Below are 22,005 nucleotides of genomic sequence, written 5' to 3' on the forward strand. Positions count from 1 at the left end.
ATAGCCAGTGCTTTTTCCAGTGTAAGATCTTTTTCTGACAGTAGCCTTTTCTGTGTGCTTTGACAATGCATGCCACAAACCAGTCTGTCACGCAGAGCATCAGAAAGTCCTGCTCCAAATTCACAGAACTGAGTCAGCTTGCGTAGTTTAGCAACATATTCTGAGATGCTTTCATCTTTAGACTGGTTCCTATTGTGAAAACGGAATCTCTCTGCTATCACAAGGGGCTTTGGGCTCAAGTGATTTTTTGATGTCCACAATGCTTTGAAACGTCTGTGTGGCAGGCTTTTGGGGGGCTAGCAGGTTTCTGAGCAGGCTATATGTTCTAACACCTATAAGGCTGAGGAGTGTTGGAACTTTCTTTTCATCCTCCACATCATTTGCAGTGAAGTAAAGTTCGACCCTTTCAATATATGATTCCCAGTCTTCATTTGCACTGTCAAACTCCTCTATTTTGCCAACAATTGACATGCTCACGTTTTGTCCACGTTATCCGCGCTTTGAAGTTACCGTAGCCGTTAGCCTGGTTTAGCTCGTCACTCACAAGTCCTGTTTTTTTTTCTTTTTCTTCTTTTTCCTCTCTCTGCCGAGCTCCGCCGCCTCCCTCAACTGTCAGTGCAGCCAGGATCATTCACTTGCATCTTGGTTCGTGCTCGTCGCCAATTTGTTGTGTCTGTAACAACTTTTAAATGAAAGACGGAGACGGAGCTTCAACTCAGTATGACACTTTACTGATAAACGGCAGGTTACAAGAAGTCCGGCAACACATATCACTGCGCCAATGTAATTAACTATGAAGTGCGCTGTAAGGCACAAGGGGTGATATAATGTATGCATGTAAGTCTAAAGATGAAAGCATCTCAGAATATGTTGCTAAACTACGCAAGCTGACTCAGTTCTGTGAATTTGGAGCAGGACTGTCTGCATGTATAAATAGCCCATACACTACAATAACAGTGCTCAATACTAAAGAGAAAAGCCTGTCAGAAAAAAACAAGATAAAGCAACCCATCGAAAGAATAAAATAAAAACAAGATCAAAATAAGAATATACCATCAATAAAGTGAAGTAATAGCAAGATAAGAATAAGAATTCACCACCGATCACTAAAGCATGGTAGGAATGAGCCATCAGTAAAAACAAGATAAAGAAAAAACAAAATTAAAAAGTGCAGAGATCAATAAATATACTTAAAATGCTCCTTAAACACGGCTGCTGCATTATATCTTGTTCATCTCACTGATTGCTGCTGGGACAAAGCTGTTTCTGAATCTCTTTGTTTTTCAGGGTTTTACTTTCTACCCACGTCCTGATGGGAGGAGATGAAATTGAACTTTCAAACGACAAAAGGGTTAGGGTTAGGGTTAGGGTTAGGGTTAGGGTAAGGGTTAGGGTTAGGGTAGGGTAGGGTTAGGGTTAGGGTTAGGGTTAGGGTAGGGTTAGGGTTAGGGTTAGGGTAGGGTTAGGGTTAGGGTTAGGGGTTAGGGTTAGGGTTAGGGTAAGGTTAGGGTTAGGGTTAGGGTAGGGTTAGGGTTAGGGTTAGGGTTAGAGGGTTAGGGTTAGGGTTAGGGTTTAGGGTTTAGGGTTAGGGTTAGGGTTAGGGGTTAGGGTTAGGGTTAGGGTTTAGGGTTAGGGTTAGGCAAAAGACAAAAGATCTTGACCAAACACAGACGTCTGAGGGGAAGGGGGGCAGTCACCTGGTAAAGGGTTAATGGACTTGAGGATGTATAGCGCTTTTACAGCCTTCTGGCTACTCAAAGCGCTTTTACACTGCAGATCACACCTCCACATTCACACACTGATGGTAGAGGTAAAATCAGTAAAAACAAGATAAAGAAAAAACAAAATTAAAAAGTGCAGAGATCAATAAATATACTTAAAATGCTCCTTAAACACGGCTGCTGCATTATATCTTGTTCATCTCACTGATTGCTGCTGGGACAAAGCTGTTTCTGAATCTCTTTGTTTTTCAGGGTTTTACTTTCTACCCACGTCCTGATGGGAGGAGATGAAATTGAACTTTCAAACGACAAAAGGGTTAGGGTTAGGGTTAGGGTTAGGGTTAGGGTAAGGGTTAGGGTTAGGGTAGGGTAGGGTTAGGGTTAGGGTTAGGGTTAGGGTAGGGTTAGGGTTAGGGTTAGGGTAGGGTTAGGGTTAGGGTTAGGGGTTAGGGTTAGGGTTAGGGTAGGGTTAGGGTTAGGGTTAGGGTTAGAGGGTTAGGGTTAGGGTTAGGGTTTAGGGTTTAGGGTTAGGGTTAGGGTTAGGGGTTAGGGTTAGGGTTAGGGTTTAGGGTTAGGGTTAGGCAAAAGACAAAAGATCTTGACCAAACACAGACGTCTGAGGGGAAGGGGGGCAGTCACCTGGTAAAGGGTTAATGGACTTGAAGATGTATAGCGCTTTTACAGCCTTCTGGCTACTCAAAGCGCTTTTACACTGCAGATCACACCTCCACATTCACACACTGATGGTAGAGGCTGCTGAGTAAAGAGTCCATCAGTATTAACTCATCCATTCATACACATTCACACACTGATGGTAGAGGCTGCTGAGTAAAGAGTCCATCAGAAGTAACAAATCTAATTTTGGGGCGGCAGTACCTCAGTCCATAGGGACTTTGGTTGGGAACCGGAAGTTGGAAGTTGTTCTGGTAGCTGGAGAGGTGCCAGGGCACTTCCCGAGCACTGTCGAGGTGCCATTGAGCAAGGCACCGAACCCCCCAACCACTCTGCTGTGCTCCCTGTGTAGTAGTGTGTAGCAGCCCCGCTCTGACATCTCTCCACTAATAAGTGTAAAACCAGAATTTCCCTCAGGGACATATATTTGTAAGTAGATACAAATTTAAAACAATAATAATAATAATTTGTAAAAAATTCAATCAAATTAAAAATGAATTCATACACATGCATATGCCGCTGACGAAGCAGCGGGAGCAATTCAGGGTTAAGTGTCACATTGGACATGTGGCTGCAGGAGCTGGGGATCGAACCCCGAAGTTGAGAGATGACTGACTCTACCAACTGAGCCACAGCTTCACGCCCCACAGTCGTCAGTGAGCTGTTTAAGATAGATGAATATAAGGACCAATAGTAGACATGGTCTCCTTCAGGAGCCTTGTAGGGACCACATCAAGCGGGCAAGTCGAAGACTTCATGCCTTTGACCAAATTTTTAGAGTGTGAGCATATTATGGTGAACAAATTGAGAGGCAGAAGCTGGAGTGATCTGTGATTTGATGGTTCTGGGACAAAGTGAGTTGTAATTATGGGTGCTATTGGTCCGAGATCTGAATTTCCTAATTTTATCAATAGAAAATACTTTAAATTGCTCAGGTGATAAGTGCACGTTGCTGTTGGTGGGAGGACCAACAAGCCAGTCAAGGGTCTCAAATAAAAGTTTTGTGTTTTGGGTGTTCTAAGAAATCAGGGTGGAAGTAGGTTGCTTTCGCATCCCTGACTGCATCATTGTATATTTTCACAAGTTCTTTCATACACTCATAATAAACATGGAGGCTGGAGGTCTTCCATTAACGCTCCACTTTAGTGCCTCTCATTTAATGGAGTGAGTTTGATCATTGAGCCATGGGAGGATTCTTGAGGAAGACCTTGAACAGGATTTGACAGGGGATACTGAATCTAGTGTTCCTCTGCAGATGTCATTAAAGGAGTTGACCAGATAATCGGTGTGAGGGTGGAATGGCCGATCCGCTGACATAATTGAGAAAGAATATGAAAATTGACTTGCAGTAGTTGAGTTGATGATACGGAAGCGAACTGGAGCAGGTGTGATTTTAGGAGTCACAGGAGCATACAAGTTAAACCTCTTAACCGTTAATTATAAATATTAATCTATTATATTTCCTGTAAAGTGATACTTTTCACATCAGGTCAGACGCGCTCATACACTGAGGTTCAATCATTCAAGTGTCGCTCTGTTACTAAATAATATTACGTTAATATTAATTGAATATGTTAACGTGCTTCGCTCCCCCAGCCTGCGCGGGAGAGAAAGAGACACACAGTGGGAGCGTGCATTTTCATACGGGCAGTGCGGATCTGCCAGGAGGCGGAGATGTGAGTGCAGGGAAACGTTCTGTGTTTCTCCTCCTGTATGCCGTACCTTTTTGTGTGTGTATGTGTGTGTGAGTCTGACCAGTCAGATGCCGATCTATTAGAGCACACTTAAAATCCATCTTTTTCTCGGTTTTCCCAGCAGGTGCATCTTTGATTTAGGGCTGTCCGGAATACCATTTTTTGTTCACCGCTGTGTGAACACAACGAACAAATATTCGAATAGCCGAATATTCAGGTCCAGCCCTACTTTGATTACATCAAATGATGTTTATATTGTTTTAGAATTAAGATCAAACTCAAGGTTACATATTGTCTCTGTAATCTAAAGGTTGTTTTCACATATACCCTTTTCACACATATGGAAATCTCCTGAAAAACTCAGGATATTTCCCAGAGGAGCTGTATATGCGAACGCAAACAGCCGAATTGTTCGCTTGGACTTCACCCAGAGTTTCTACTGCCAGTGTTACAGCCAGAAACTCACAACAGTCATGTTAAAACTATACTAAACCGCGTATGATGTAGGCTAACTGCGGCTAATTGGAACGGGTCATCGCGGGGGCACGCCCAGACGAGACACACCAACATACATGGCTGCAAACGCACACACACACACCGGAAGGCCAACCACCGCGTGCACCTGTTTACTTGTAGTGCAACGGAACACGGTTGATCCGCTATCCGTATGGACCGAGTCGGGAACCCACGTTCAACTTTTCTCCGTCCACTTCCACCGTGTCTGCTTTTATCAACAATCAATAACTTAACGATCGTAACGTCAGCCAGCTGTAGTCTGTGAACTTCTCCACACAGACTGTCAAACAGCGCTGTGTTATAACCAGCAAATATATTTTTATTATTTCTCAAGTTCCTGATCTGATCAAATCATCCAAATGATCTGTGACTTAAATCTGTGATTATTTGACATAATACCTTAGTAACTCAAAGAAATGTACTTAAACAAATGTGTATGTAAAATGAAAACACAATTTAAATGAAAAGAGCAGCCATCATAGGAAGAGGGTGAAATGAACTGGCAGGATGTGACCCCCCCTCTCCCAATCTCATTACACCCCTCTCCCTTAAAATCCCTCTCCTCCCCTGTTTCTCTGTTGCAATGAAAAAAAAAATCTTTACCAGATTTAATTTGGGTTTCAGTAACTTAAGCATAATGATAATATTCTTCATAAAATGTTTAGAAATAACAGGAAATTCACAGATTTCTGTCAAATAAGGTAATACAGACTCAAACTATACTGTAATACGCGGGTCGAATGTTTACTACAGCACGTATAATCACCCCCCAAAGGCCCATTCTGAGCCAGGAAAAATCCTGAACTAAGGAATTTCAAAATGACGAATACAAGAAAAATGAGTTTGTGGGGTCCCCAAAAACCAAACAATAAACATCAATGTTCTAAATTGACCTGTCACACCAGACCCCTAGTATTTTTACCGCAGCAAGTCTGGGTGAGCTGATGTGAGAACGCTGAAGCATATTCTCCGGAGAATTCACCACGAGCCAAAAGAAGGGGGAGTGACATTCGTATACTATTACTGCTGCATGGTGCAAACAGTGTCTGCACGCGGCCACTACGATCTCTGTGCACGTAATTAAATGTCTGCATTATGTTTTCTATTCTCCAGTATGCTATTCTCTGCTCTTTTTTTGATGTTGTCATTCTGTTGGACTACACATAGCATTGATATAAAGGCAAATATTCTCATTATAGCGTTGTGTAGCGGACTCTGTCGCTTCGTCTTCACGTTGTTTTTTTACGTCACGTCTTACCTCAGGAGACTCCCCCGCCCCCCCCTCCCCTCTGACAGGGATAGTCTCCCGCTGTGAGGTGCATATGTGAACAGCTAGGTCGGGAGAATCTTTTCGTAATTTTGTAATCCCTGAGGGAAATTCTGTTTTACACTCTGTTATTAAGAGACATGCTTTTTAGAGCGGGAGCTTCAAATTTACAACCTGTGGGCCAAATACGCGGGATGTTCTGGGAAGAAGGGGAAGATTTTGAAAAATATTTTTTAGTTTTTTTCACAAATGTAATATTTCTAATACATATTTTCACCTACGCATGGATACACCTCGTTGCTAACAAGTGTATTGAAAATTCTATTGGTGTATGCAATTAGCGTAAGCCGCGATGCTAACGGACTACATGTAAAATGTCATATGCTTATGCTAATTAGTTAGTGTTTAGGGTGTGAAAAATGCGGTATCCATTCAGGCTTTTTGTGATCTGTAAGTACAAAAGTGTGAAATTGTGGAGGTTGAATGTGGCTCAGCTTAGCCACAGTATGTAAATTAGTAAGGAATAGTTTAATGCAAGTTATGATAAATGTTTTTTCTGTTCAGTTCATTTAAACTCTTTCCTGGAGTCTCCCGCACAGAGCTTCAGTGATTCATAGAACAGTTAATAAAACATGGATAAATGTATGAACTTATAAATAAGTACAATATAAATGTATGTATGCATGTTTTATGCACATATGCATGTTTGTATTTATGCATAAATGTAGTTTTGTACGTGGTTATACATACAAATGCATATGTGTGCACAATATTTAGGTATGTATTAGGGCTGCACCATATTGGGAAAAATTTACATTGCAATATTTCTGTTTCCTGCGATATATATTGCGATATTTTTTGAAGTTTACTGCTTCACTCTGTTCAGCTGAATTCTCCCAGACTCTCACCTGATTGCCTCTGTCTCTCTTTGCCTCAGTGAACGCTATTTGCGTTTGAAAAGAGTCTAAATCATGTTGATATCCGTTAATTATCGATATTGATCTATAATATTTCTTGCAAGTGATTCTTCTCACATCCGGTCAGACTTTTTAATAAGGTGCTCATGCACTGTGTTGCGCCCCTCCAGCATGCGCGCAAGAGAGACGCACACAGTGGGAGCGCGCACATACAGGCTGAGCAGACGCACAATGGCTCTCAGAGTTTGTCCTCCTGTGTTTTGCCTTTTTTGTAGGCTTGAGTAATCAGTTGCCAGAGATGTGAATCAATGAAGAGTAATGTTTAGAGACATTTCTAGAACAAGCACAATGCGTTTTGTGAAGATAGTCTGCCTCAGAAAAAAAGGGCGATTTCTGCTTGAAGCAAAGCAAACTTTAAGCAACGGATTACTTCAACATTAACCTGTACGACTGTTTCAAGTTTTATTGCAGCTCATGAAATCGTAAGGCGTGCGAAGGAGGATGTGAAATAAAAAATAAAATGGGCTATCAGGGTAAGGCTTAGGGTAGGGTCTGTTCTGACTGAAGACAAAGTTGAACGCACAGATCTGGAGGGCGCTTACCTTTAACCCTGATAGTGTTAAAGAGCCCATATTATGCCCTTTTTAGGGTTCGTATATTTAATCTATGTACCTACTTTTGTACGTTCACAATAGCTAAAGTCCGAAAAAAGTGTCTGTTTTCATGTACTGCTCCTCCTTGCTCCCTCTCCGCTCTGAGTCCGTCAGCTACGCTCTGTTGAGCCCAGACTGTAGAGCCCCACGTGGGCCAAGTCTGCTCTGATTGGTCTGCCGATCCGCTCTGTCGTTATTGGTCAGTTGCTCAGCACGCGTCTCGGAAAATCCCGCCTCTTTTACCATATTGGGAATGCAGCCACTGGCTCCATCCGAGGGGAGCATAAACATTAGCACCTTAGCACTACTGTGCTACCGCAGGCTACGGCATATCGTGGGCATGCTACAGAAGTTAACGGGCGTGCAACATGAACTGCAGGGCTTGCCACAACGAGCCAATGGGCTTAGATCAGTGATCTCACACTGACAATGACATCGGACTGACAAATTTTTATCGAGGGGGGCTAGAACCGAGCGTTACATGCAGCTAATGCTACAGCTAACAGGAGGAGGTAGGAGAAGCCGAGTTTCCGCAGACTTTGAATTTTTGCACATAGATGTGCCTAAACATGCACAGGACACTTGGAAAACACACTAAAGAGCACATAAAACTAGAAAAAGCATAATATGGGACCTGTCTCCTTAAACTGTCAGATTGTCAAAATCCCTGCTCCTCACCGCTCCCTCTCTCTCAGTCGCTCGACCACTCACGCTGCACGTTGCTCTGCCCGACCCTGATAACAGCAGGTGACATGACAGAGCGCTGAGAAGGTGCTCTAACTATGCGAGTTGTTGCATGTAATGTGGGAAAATATATAGATGGATGCTCATTTAGATCTATTAGTAATGTGAATGGGCTTAGACAGGCTACATAAACTTAATTGAAAGGCTCAAATATATTTTTCGGCTCCAGACAGATTTATTAATTTTTTTCTTCACATCACATGTCCTTGCAATGTGACTATTGCATGCGCAAATCGCGATGACGATGCTGAAACAATATATTGTGCTGCCCTAGTATGTATGTGTATATGTATGTGTATATGTATGTGTGTATGTATATGTTACATTATTCATATAAACATCGCGCAAAAAGTAAAGAAAATTTGTGTTTGGCAGATTATTTTTTTGTTGCAACAATGCTTCTTGGCAATAAATCTTGTAATGTTGGAAAGTTTGTTTATTTCCCTTTTAAATGGTTCCACATTTGTGAGGAACATTTGTAGGATAAGCAGCAGAACTGAGTAAGTGGGTTGCGCCCATGAAAAACTTGCCACATCTTCTCTGCCAATGCCAAGCAGCTTATTCTGCTATTGCTATTGACTCTTGAGCTATTGAGCTTCTGATACCCCAGGTGCTGATAGTCAGGTGCTTGATTGGCAGCTCCTGTGAGCATGGGCCCTTCTAAAGTGGTCAGTTGGTGTCTGCTCCAAGCCATCCACGTTTGACTGATCTGGATAGGGCCCGTGCCATAGGGCTTCTCAAGCTGGTGTTCCGCACAACCAAGTTGCAGCATTATTTGGAGTGAGCCCTAGAACCATCCCCAAACTGAAGGCCAAGTTCCATATAACAGGGGATGTCAGAGACAGGCCGCGAAGTGGGCGTCCCAAGAAGAGGACACCCCAAGAAGACCGTTTTCCTAACCCTGTCAGCACTTAGGAACTGTAGGCAGTCTTCTACAGATTTGCAGGACAATATGACAGACGGCTCTTTATCCAGACAATCCGGAACAGACTGCACGCATTTACATAAAACGGTGGTATATTGTTCCGTAAATAAACCTTGTTGAGGGTTCTTTTGATTGAAAGAGTCCTATACATAAAGTTAAAGAGTGACCAGTGGAGTCGGGCAGAGAGCTCACAAGCTAGGAGTCTGTGCTTCACAACATTCACTACAGGCTGAGAGCTCAACTACCGTACTGTAGCAAGTAGGAGTGCAAACTCCACAGAGAAAACAGACGGAACTAAAAGAGCGACAAAGCTGAACAGAAACTGCATGTTGTAGACTTCACTGAACTGAATAGAAATCGTCATGCAAGAAGACAGTAAACTTTTTTTTCTCTCTGAGAGACCGTCATAGAGTGCATCTGTTGGAGGAAAGACAAGTAAGTGGACAGTCATAAACCTTAAACAAACATTAATAAAAACGGTTGTCTAAATGAAATGACTTAGCTGTAAACCTCAAGACATGCATCTGAATTACCACCTCTATCAACCATTTAATATTAATTAGTTACTTAATTTAAACGTAAACCCTAAATGAATGTTAACAACAGACCTTTGTTAACTGTTACTGGATGCTTATTATTGTATGAATTAACTGTAAATCAAAGGTGCACTATGGAGGTTTGGTAGAGAAATGTGAAAGTTGGAGAATTGTACAGATTCTGTGGTATATGTTCATAACTCTAAACACAAACTGTCCTCAGAGGAACATTTGGTCCCTGTAACACTATTTGAAGATAAACTGCTACTGGAGAAGTTTAGTCCACTGTCCACACACCCCTCTTGGAAATGTACCTTGCACCAATCAAAACTGAAGCTTCTCATTGCTTCATTTTAAAAATGTTAATATACAGCTGCTTGCTGCTGATTCTGAACTCCTATAAATAACAGAATATCAAGAGGAACTTTTCAAAACGTGAGGCGTACTCCTGGTGTTTGTGTTTGTGCGCGTGCGTGGATAAATTTAACAGATTAAAGTAGTTTGTTGCAAAAACAAAATTAATTTAGAGGGAAAACACATTTGATATAAATACAAACCTAATATTAAAATACAGTATACCCTAAGATAAGAGTAAGAAAAAAAAAAAAAAGACTATCGTCTGCACCCCCCTCGCTCCACCGCCCAGGTACCTCGTCATTCTGTGCGAAATACTGTATAGTATATATATATATATATATGAATAAATGAAAAGCTTTATACTCCTATTTAATCACATCTGGACTTACTTTGCCTTTCTGCAGTTCCTCACAGCTGGAATCAGTCTCAGTCGTCCCTGGTCTGATGAGTTGCACTCCTTCAGGTCCAACTCATCCAGAACCTCCTCTGACATCTGCAGCATGTAGGCCAGAGCAGAGCAATGGATCTCAGAGAGTTTCTCCTCTGATCTGTTCTCTTGGAACTCTTGGATCTTCTGATGTACTGAGAGGTCGTTCATCTCCGTCAGACAGTGGAAGATGTTGATGCTTCTGTCAGGAGAGATACCTTTACTGTTCATCTCCTTCAGGTTGTTGATGACTCTCTGGATCATTTCTGGACTGTTGTCTCTCCGACCCAGCAGGCCTCCTAACAGTCTCTGGTTGGACTCCAGAGAGAGGCCATGAAGGAAGCAAACAAACAGGTCCAGGTGACCATTTTTACTTTTCAGGGATTTCTCCATGGCACTCCTCAGGAAGACATCCAGGGATGGGCCAGGAGTTAGAACTTTAGAAATCTTCTATAAAAAAGTATTTCCAGATGAGTCCACAAGGTTGATGTCTTTAAGGAAAGCCTCTACTACACCTGTGTTCCTGTTTGTCAAACAGTGGAACATGTAGACTGCAGCCAGGAACTCCTGAACGCTAAGATGAACAAAGCAGTAGACTGTTTTCTGGAAGATCACACACTCTGTTTTGAAGATCTGTGTACAAACTCCTGAGTACACCGAGGCCTCTGTGACATCCAGACCACAACGCTCCAGGTCTTCTTTATAGAACATGATGTTTCCATCCTCCAGATGTTCAAACGCCAGCCTCCCCAGCTTCCCTGTCAGATTTGGTGAGTTCCTGAGGACTCAATTGATGATCCTCACCATACTTGTTCTTCTTCCTCTTTGTCTGAACCAGCAGGAAGTGTGAGTACATGTCAGTCAGGGTCTTGGGCAGCTCTCCTCTCTGCTCTGTGCTCATCATGTGCTCCAGAACTGTGGCAGTGATCCAGCAGAAGACCGGGATCAGACACATGATGTGGAGGCTCCTGGATGTCTTGATGTGTGAGATGATTCTGCTGGACAGATCTTCATCATCACTGAACCTCTTCCTGAAGTACTCCTCCTTCTGGTCGTCAGTGAAGCCTTGTACTTCTGTTACCCTGTCAACACATGAAGGAGGGATCTGATTGGCTGCTGCAGGTCGAGAAGTTATCCAGATGAGAGCTGAGGGAAGCAGATTCCCCTTGATGAGGTTTGTCAACAGTGTGTGTAACGGTGATTTCTTTGTGACAACAGACACAACCTTCCTGTTTGTGAAGTCCAACGACAGTCTGCTTTCATCCAGGCCGTCAAAGATGAACAACAGTTTACAGACACCGAGCGTCTCTGCTGTGACATTCTGTAATGTTGGATTAGTGATGTAGAGCTCAGTGTAGATCCTGCTGAGGAGGGTTCTACTTCCTGTTTCATCACTTCCTTCAGTCACATGTTCACATCTCTTCCTCAGACTGACCTTATGTTCATCTAAAACCTCCTGCAGACCACTATCTACTGAAAGAGAAGAAACATATCCTGAGACTGGATTTATAAAATGATCAAATAAACAATTTTTATTATTACACAGAACTGCATGACACAAAAACATCCCTGTAATAAATGTGTGCTGCTACAAGAGAATAAAAACATATTGAATATAAACTTGCAGCAAAAATCTGACTAAATCAAAATGACAAATTTAACTATATTAATGAAAATATTAACAGCAATACCAACAAATGTAATGAATTTGGAAGTAATTACATTTGTCCCCCCAGGACCAAACTTCGGTCCTGGGGGGACAGGGCCTTCTCCATTGCAGCTCCCACCCTCTGGAACTCTCTCCCTAAAAACATCAGAGACTCCCCCACACTCACTTCCTACAAGAAATCCCTAAAAACTCACCTTTTCATCACCGCCTACAACCTCTGACTCTTATCCTCTTCCCTTGACTCTATTTCTATTTTGTATTGTTCTCTTCGTTTTTGCTTTGTTTTTTTTGTTGTTTCCTGTCAAAGCGTCTTTGAGTATTTAGAAAAGCGTTATATAAATCTAATTTATTATTGTTATTATTATTATTCAGTCTTTTAAAATGCATTATGTATGTTTTTTTCACAGACTTTCAGACAGAAACAGGTCATAACGTGTCAATATTTCATTGTGAAAGATAACTTTTTAATTGTCTATTAGATGTTAGAAACATTAAAAGAAGAATAGTAGAAGTTGATCTGAGTGATAGGGCTGGGCCTCAAATCAACATCACTGTAACTGCCTCTCATGTTTAGTTTTTGTTTGTCCAACCTTTTATTATTGTAGTTCCGTTCTGCAGTCATTGAGGCGGAACTAATTATTATTGATTGTTCCGCACGTAGCAGTTTTGCCGACGCACCTTGACAGACGTGACACAGGATGAAGAGCGGAATAAAAGTTAAGAAGTTAACACACTTAAAAAGATAAACTTAAGGAGAGTAAAGAAGAAGCGGTCCGGGATTAGCCCCTCTTAGATAATAAGCAGCCTACGAGGTATGTGTGAGTTTTATTGCTATGTTTATGTATGTAAATTAGCGATGACACGCGGGAATTGTTATGCTAATTAGCTTGTATGAAAGTGTGTTATCTACGTTGTCTAAATGTAAACTCTTTGATTTCCTCTCTCCTTTCTCAATATCAGTTCTCACGGGTTGGTCTGGAGGACTAAATAAACCTTGTATTTTAATCAAGACCTCATGATTCGTGTTGTTATCTGAGGGAGCTACAGTGAGAACTCGACTGCTCTGCATGAGTAGACGAGGAGAAGACCCTAGTGCAGCGATCCGTTGGTGGGAGGAGCCATTTACGGAGAGCAGCCAAGCTACCGCCGTCCACACAGAAAGGTTGAAGAGAGTTGTCAGCACAAGAGACTGAGACGTTTTATTTTCATAAACACATTTAATGTTGTTTACTTGCCTGTTCTAATGGAAGTTTATTAAGGTTGTTCGATATTGACATTGTTTATAGATAAGTGTGCTGTAGATATTCATTAAGAGCCAGTAGTGCTAAGAGTTATGCTGAATAAGTAATTTGTGCATTTAAAGGTAAATACCTAAAAGTGTTTGATAGAAGTTCAAATAAGAGTGATTTAAGAGTTAATATTTCTGCTAAGTTATCACTTGTAGTGAGGTAAGTCAAATTGACATTTAGAATTCAAAGATAGGTAAAATAGCATTACTTAAAACCATAAAAAGGGTTTACAACTCATCAAAGCTTAAGCTACATTTAAACTAAATTAAGTAGCTATTCAGCAAAGAAACAGGTTAAATTTAAACTAACCTTAAATAAACTAAGGAAAATGTCAGAGTTTGAGTCTTGCCATGGCAAACAGGAGGTTGAAGAAGACATGCAACCACAGGCGTTGGAAAACGAAGAATCTGATAACCCCACTACCTCACTAATTTCACGAAAAAGCCAAAGAGTCCGAAAGTTAATGGAAAAGGACCAAGAACTGCGCGATGAGCAAATAAGAAGATCTGCACATCGTTTCAGTGTGAGCTATGAGAAGTGGAAGGCTATTGCTAAGGATGCCAAACAAGCAATAAGTGGGTCATGCTCTTCCAGCCTGCTTCAAGAACATGCCACAAAGGTAGAAAATGCCTCAAAGGATCTGACCACTGTTTATGAAGAACTTAGATAAATCCACATTCCTGATCATGACGTACGATGCAGGATTGACACGTGCGAAGCAGTAACCAGGTCAATCATTGACACTGCAAGACGTTGCCTGGATACAAGAAAGGACAAAGAACAAGATGGTAAGGAGACAGAGTCTATTGTGAAGTCTACAGCCTCAGACAAAATAAGCATCCCATCTCACCGCTCAAAGTCTTCAGTTCAATCTCTCTGCAGCTCAAAGATTATATCCAGACATTCAAGCATATCTTCTGCTAACAGACAAGAAGCCGCTGCAGAAGTTGCTGCAAATGAGGCCACCTTAGAAGTTTTGCTAGAGCAAGAACGTCAGATTGAAGAGCTCCAAACACTTGAAGCTGAAGCTGCAGAGAGACAAAGAGTTGTAGAAGCCAAACGGAGACAATTAGAAAGGTTAGAGACAATTAAGAAGTTGAAGGCTGCTAAGGCGTGACAACAAGTTTATGAATGCTCTGATGAAGACATGAGTGAGCTTTGTCAACTCATCATACCAAAGGAGAGAGAGGGTGTCAAGCATGAAAGTCCATTGCGCTGTCACTCTCCACCAAAATCTGTGACCCACCTAAAGCAAGAAGACAGCACGGCAGTGCTCGTCAGAGCGCTTGCAGAGTCCATCAGTGCAAGTTGCCTTCCAATACCCGAACCTTCAACTTTCACTGGTGATCCACTAAAATTCAATGACTGGAAGATATCATTTCAGACACTCATTGACAGGAAAAACATTCCATCTGAAGAAAAGATATATTATCTACGAAAGTATGTGAGTGGAGCTGCTAAGAAATCCATAGAGAGCTACTTCCTGCTAGCCACTGAATCAGCCTATTATGCAACATGAACTATCCTCGAAGAGAGATATGGCAATCCATTTCTCATAGCAAAGGCCTTCAGAGACAAGCTTGATAGTTGGCCCAAGATAACTTCTAAAGGCAGTGTTGAACTTCAGGAACTTGCAGACTTCCTTCACAGTTGTGAAGCCGCTATGTCTGAGATCTTGAAGTACTCAATGACTGCAACGAGAACCAGAAAATCCTTGCAAAACTTCCAGACTGGCTGACCTCAAGATGGAATAGGAAGGTCATTGAAGTTGAAGAACAAAGTCACAGGTTCCTGAGCTTCAGCGAGTTTGTCCAGTTTCTCACACGTGAAGCTAAAATCACCTGTAACCCAATCACATCTCTACATGCTCTAAGTCAAGTGAAAGTGAGAAGTTAAAGGTTTCAAAGAATAGAGTTCCTGGAGCTAAACTTAGATGAGAAACCTGTTGTCACAAGTTGTGTCTTTTGTGAGAAGAAAGGTCATGGTCTACACCAATGTCATAAATGTATGAATGATGCCATTTCCGAGAGGGTGAAGTTCATTCAAGAGAAGAAGTTGTGCTTTGGATGCCTTAGGTCTGGCCATCACTCCAAAGAATGTGAAAATAGGCAGATCTGTAATACTTGTGAGAAAAAACATCCAACTTGCCTCCATGACAATCGCACCAAAGAAGAAAGGATGTCTACCAGGCCTGAAAGAGCAAAAAACAGTTACAGGTCTAAAGAAAGGTGGGTGGATCACACACAAGATAGAGTACTAACAACATTGAGTGAGGCAACATCCAATAGAGTCATTCAAGATGTCAAGAACACACACACATCCACAATTATTCCTGTGTGGGTCTCAGCCATAAGCGAGCCAGATCGTGAGGTTCTTGTGTACGCACTCTTGGATACACAAAGTGACACAACCTTTATTCTTAAAGACACAGCAGGGGCTCTCAATACAAGGAATGAACCAGTTCAACTAAAGCTGTCTACAATGGCGTCAAGAAACACAATTGTCTCGAGCCGGAAATTGACTGGTTTACAAGTGAGAGGATTTAACTCAGACAGAATAATTCGTCTGCCAGTGACCTACTCAAGAGAGTTCATCCCTGCAAACAGAGATCACATTCCCACTCCAGAGACTGCGAGGGCATGGCCTCATCTTGAACACATCGCAGATGAGATTGCTTCTCAACAAAGTTGTGATGTTGGCCTACTAATTGGCTATAACTGTCCTCAAGCTCTCTTGCCACGACAAGTTGTACCTGGTGAAGAAATTCAGCCCTTCGCACAGAGAACAGACTTAAGCTGGAATGTAGTTGGCTATGGAAACCCACGTCTTGACTATGGAGATGAGATTGGAATAAGCCACCAGGTTATCGTGAAGCAAGTGATACCAGGTCTCCTGTCTTCTTCAGATTTCACAGGTGAAGTGCTGTCTGTCTGCAGAACCCAGGTCATGGAAGCAGCCACACCGACAGACATCATCAAGGTGCTGGAGTCTGACTTTGTTGAAAGGACTTCAGATGATGATCACATTTCTCAAGAAGATCTCCGATTCATATCAACAATGGAAAGTGGCATCAGACTGAAAGAGGATGGCCACTATGAAATGCCACTTCCTTTCAAGAAAGAAAGACCAAACTTACCAGATAACAAGGTTTGTGCCATCAACCGCCTCAAATGTCTGGAAAGAAAGTTGAGAAGAAACGAACAGTACTACAAGGACTACAAGAAGTTCATGGACGAGACCATAGCGCGTGACGATGCAGAAAAGGTTTCAGAGACAGAAGCTGGCAACACTCCAGCATGGTTCATCCCACACCATGGGGTGTATCACCCACAAAAGCCTGGAAAAATACACGTTGTCTTTGACTGTTCAGCAAGGTTTTGAGAGACGTCCTTGAATTACCATCTACTAACTGGTCCCCTGTTGACAAACACCTTGGTAGGAGTCTTATGTCGTTTCAGGAAGAGCCTTGTGGCAATCATGTGCGACATAGAACGCATGTTCCATCAGTTCCATGTGAAAGCAGAAGACCAGGATTATCTACGATTCCTGTGGTGGGAGGATGGAAACCTTGAAGCCCAACCTTCAACGCACCGGATGAAAGTCCACCTGTTCAGTGCAGCCTCTTCACCAGGTTGTGCAAACTACGGGCTCAAGCACCTCGCTGCGGAAGGACGAGAACACTTCAGTGAAAACACTATCAAGTTCATCCAGAAGAACTTTTACGTTGATGATGGCTTGACAAGTGTGGCATCTGTAAGTGAAGCAATCCAGCTAGCAAAGGAAGCAAGAGAGCTTTGCAGCACTGGGAAACTGCGACTGCAAAAGTTCACCTCAAACAGCAAAGAAGTCTTGGCAACGATTCCAAAAGAAGAGTGTGCAGATGCTGCAAAGAATCTTGACATGGCATTGGGTGAACTACATGTGGAAAGAGCACTCGGTGTACAGTGGTGTGTGGAGTCTGATGAGTTCCAGTTCAGAGTGGTCGTCAAAGGAAATCCACTTATCCGAAGAGGAGTCTTGCCAACAGTTGCTTCAGTGTATGACCCACTCGGATTTGTTGCACCGTTCATCCTTGTGGGAAAGCAGATCTTGCAGCACATGTGCCGTGATAAGCTCAGTTGGGATGATTCCTTACCTGATGACCTTCGACCCCTTTGGGAATCTTGGCTCCTAGATCTGCAGAACCTGGCTGGTGTTAAAATCCCAAGATGCTACATTCCATCAGGCTTTGAAGTCCAACGTTATGAGCTCCACCATTTCTCTGATGCCAGCATGTCAGACTATGGAGAGTGCTCATATCTTAGGATGGTCAGCACATCAAGCGAAGTACATTGCTCCTTAGTTATGGGAAAGTCAAGGGTGGCCCCGACTAAGGTGACAACCATACCAAGGCTGGAGCTATCAGCAGCAGTGGTAGCTGTCAGCAGCAGTGGTAGCTGTCCGCACCAGTGACATGCTCAAGAAGGAGCTGGAAATGGACTGTGACCAAGAATTCTTTTGGACCGATTCCAAAGTCGTTCTTGGATACATCAATAATGAAGCGAGGAGATTTCATGTGTTTGTTGCAAACCGTGTGGAACGTATCAAGCAAAGCACAAAGTCTTCATAATGGAAGTACGTGACATCTGAGGAAAATCCAGCTGATCACGCCTCAAGAGGGCTCTCAGCAGAGCAACTTGTAGTTTCAAACTGGTTCACAGGTCCAAACATTTTTTGGCAGATAGAGCTACCAAGCGAAGAAATCATGGTAGGAGAGATTCCAAGCAGTGACCCAGAGCTCAAGAAAGTTCATGTTCTTGAAACAAAGGCAAAGGAAGTAAGGTCACTGTTAGATCGCCTTCAGAAGTTCTCCGACTGGTCCAGAGCTGTGAATGCTATTGCGAGCCTAAAGCGATGGGCAAGGGTGACTAAGGGTCTCGAGGCAAGTTCTTCTGAAGCCACTAGCTTACAGGAGAGGAGAGAAGAAGAAATCGCTATAATTAAGATGGTTCAAGAAACCACCCTCTCCAAGAGATTCGGTGGCTCCAGCTGCACAAAGAGGTGCAACACAGAGACAAAGCCAACAAGCTACACAAGTTAAGTCCCTTCCTGGATGACCAAGGCGTCCTCAGAGTGGGAGGTCGTTTGACTCATGCTGCTTTACATCCACATGTGAAGCACCCTGCGGTTCTTCCAAGAGACAATCACATGTCATCGCTTCTTGTCAAGCACCATCATGAAAGATTACACCATCAAGGAAGAGGAATGACAATGAATGCATTACGATCAAATGGCATATGGATTCTGGGATGCAGCAAGGCAGTGTCATCTCATATACACAAGTGCGTTAAGTGCAGGAAGTTAAGAAGATGCACTGAAACACAAAGGATGGCAGACCTCCCAGAAGAGCGGATGGAGACAATCCCCCCATTCACGTACTGTGGGATGGATTGTTTTGAACCGTTCTACATAAAGGAAAGAAGAAAAGATCTTAAGCGTTATGGACTATTGTTTACCTGTATGTGTTCCAGATCGGTGCACATTGAGATGCTTGATGACTTGAGCACTGATGCTTTCATAAATGCTCTACGTTCATTCATCGTCATTCGTGGAACTGTCCGCCAGATAAGAAGTGATCAGGGAACGAACTTTGTCGGTGCAAGACGCAAGTTTGTGGAAGCATTGAAAGAGATGGATCAAAGGGAACTTAAAGGATTTGGATGTGAGTTCATTCTGAACACCCCAGCTTCAAGTCATATGGGTGGAGTCTGGGAAAGGCAGATTCGCACCATCAGAAGTGTCTTGATGTCCATTCTTGAACAGTCATCCAAACAACTTGACTGCTCCTCACTGCGAACGTTTCTGTATGAAGTAATGGCTGACCACTGACCATCTCACTGATCAATCAAGTCCAGAACCCTTGACACCAAACCACATACTTACCATGAAGTCGACGATCACCTCCACCTCCTGGGAAGTTTGTAAGGGAAGATCTCTACCTCAGGAAAAGATGGCGCAGAGTGCAACTCTTAGCCAACAACTTCTGGTCACGTTGGAAGAAAGAATACCTCCTGAATCTTCAACAGACACAGAAGTGGACCAAGGACCGCAGAAATGCGAAAATCAATGATGTTGTTCTCCTGCAAGATGATGCTACGCAAAGGAGACAGTGGAGACTAGCAAAGGTTGTTGAAGTGTTCCCTGGAAAGAATGGAAAAATAAGAAGACTCAAGTTGCTTATCAGCAACTCAACTCTGGATGGAACAGGAAAGCGCATATCCAAACCTGTTTACCTGGAGAGGCCTATTCAGAAGACAGTTACACTGTTGGAAGCAGACTGAAGATTTCATTATACAACACTCACTCTGCTAGCACAAAGTTAGTTCATAGTTTACAGTTAGTATTAAAGGTAATGTTTCAAAATGCATTATGTTTGTCAGAAGTAAAAAAAAATGACGTGTGATTTGGTGGGAGTGTAACTGCCTCTCATGTTTAGTTTTTGTTTGTCCAACCTTTTATTATTGTAGTTCCGTTCTCCAGTCATTGAGGCGGAACTAATTATTATTGATCGTTCCGCACGTAGCAGTTTTGCCGACGCACCTTGACAGACGTGACACAGGATGAAGAGCAGAATAAAACTTAAGAAGTTAACACACATAAAAAGATAAACTTAAGGAGAGTAAAGAGTGGTCCAGGATTAGCCCCTCTTAGATAATAAGCAGCCTAGATTCAAGATTCAAGAGTCAAGATTTTTATTTGTCACATGCTCATACAGATGTGCAGTGAAATGTAAGGACTGTTCCGCAAGGCCATGCAATAAACACTCAAATTACTAATACACATATATACAGTAAAATAGAATATAATGTAAAAAATAAAAAAAATAATTATTTGAATGTACAAAATATAAAATATAGAGTAATGTAAACAGTGTAAAGTGTCAGTGTGTAAAGTGTCCAGGGTCCGGTAAAATAGCATATAATGTAAAAATTAAAAAGGATTATTTGAATGTACAAAATATTAAATATAGAATATATAATAATGTAAACAGTGTAAAGTGTCCAGGGTGTCAAAGTGCAATGTGCAGATTGGAATGTGTGGTGTGTGTGCATCACGTAATCACAGTTCTGTTTTGTTTAGTTCTGTTTTGTTTTTAACTGAGGAGAGTGGAGTTAACAGTCCGGACAGCCTGAGGAAAGAAGCTCTTCCTGAGTCTTTCTGTGTTCGCCTTGATGTGTCGAAGGCGCCTGCCAGAGGGTAGCCATGTAAACAGTCCCTTACCTGGGTGGTGGGGATCACTCATGATCCTCTTTGCCCTGGCTGTGCTCCTCCTTGTGAAGATTTCCTGGAGGGTGGGGAGTGTTGTGTTGTGCTCTGCTGACTTCAGCACCCTCTGCAGGGCTCTTCGGTCGCGTACAGTGCTGTTCCCATACAACTGGGTGATGTTTCCAGTCAGCACACTCTCCACCGCTCCGGAATAAAAAGTCTTCAGGACCTTCAGAGAGACTTTGAATTTCCTCAGCTGTCTGAGGTGATAGAGGCGCTGCCTCGCCCTCTTCACCTGACTGTCTATGTGGGTTGTCCATGTTAAATCCTCAGAGATGTGCACCCCCAGGTACTTGAAGCTGCACACCCTGTCCACCAGCGTCCCATCAATTCTCAGTGGGGTGTAATCCCTCTGCTGTCCTCTCCTGAAGTCCACAATCAGCTCCTTGGTTTTGCTAACGTTCAGGAGCAGGTTGTTGTCCTGGCACCACTGTGTCAGGTTTCCAACCTCCCCTGTATACGTCTGCTCATCATTGTTGCTGATGCGACCAACAACCACCGTGTCATCTGCAAATTTCACGATGATGTTGGAGCTGCTTGTGGCCACACAGTCATGTGTGTACAGGGTGAAGAGCAGGGGGCTGGGGATACAGCCCTGTGGTGCTCTGGTGTTGAGGGTGCAGGGGCTGGAGGTGTGTCTGCCCACTCTGACCACCTGGGATCTGTTCGTCAGGAAGTCCAGGATCCAAGCACACAGGGAGGTGTTAAATCCGAGCTTGATCAGCTTGGAATGGAGGTGGGCGGGGACTATGGTGTTGAAAGCTGAACTAAAATCAATGAACAGCAGTCTCACATAGTCCCCCTTCCTTCTGTCCAGATGGGTGAGGGTGGTGTGCAGTACCTGGGAGACAGCATCATCTGTGGATCTGTTCAGTCTGTATGTGAACTGAAGTGGATCCAGAGACTCAGGGAGCAAGGAGCAGATGTGCATCTTGATGAGTCTCTCAAAGCACTTCATCACTTCTGAGGTGAGTGCTACTGGGCGATAGTCATTAAGGCAAGCTGGAGAGCCATTCTTCGGTACAGGGACAATAATGGCTTTTTCAGGCATGTGGGGACCACAGACTGACTCAGGGAGAGGTTGAAGATGGTGGTAAACACTGGAGCTAACAGGTCAGCACAGGACTTCAGCACTCTGCCGGAAACACCATCTGGCCCGGCAGCCTTCCTGGTGTTTACCTTTCTCAGTGTCCTCCTCACGTCGTGCTCTGACACAGTGAGCGGGTGCGAGTGTGCCGCTCCGGCCTCGGAGATCCTGCTGGCTGCATCAATTGGCATGCTAACGTTAGCGGTGCAAGCGTTAGCCTCGAATC

At 43.1% G+C, this 22,005-nt stretch overlaps 1 pseudogene; it reads right to left on the reverse strand.

Annotated features, from left to right (window-relative positions):
• Positions 1 to 10,371: 10,371 nt before the first annotated feature.
• LOC132978673 (NLR family CARD domain-containing protein 3-like) lies at positions 10,372 to 16,028 on the reverse strand (annotated as a pseudogene).
• Positions 16,029 to 22,005: the final 5,977 nt, after the last annotated feature.

This window comes from Labrus mixtus, chromosome 1 (genome assembly GCF_963584025.1).
Source record: "Labrus mixtus chromosome 1, fLabMix1.1, whole genome shotgun sequence".
NCBI classification, from domain to species: domain Eukaryota; kingdom Metazoa; phylum Chordata; class Actinopteri; order Labriformes; family Labridae; genus Labrus; species Labrus mixtus.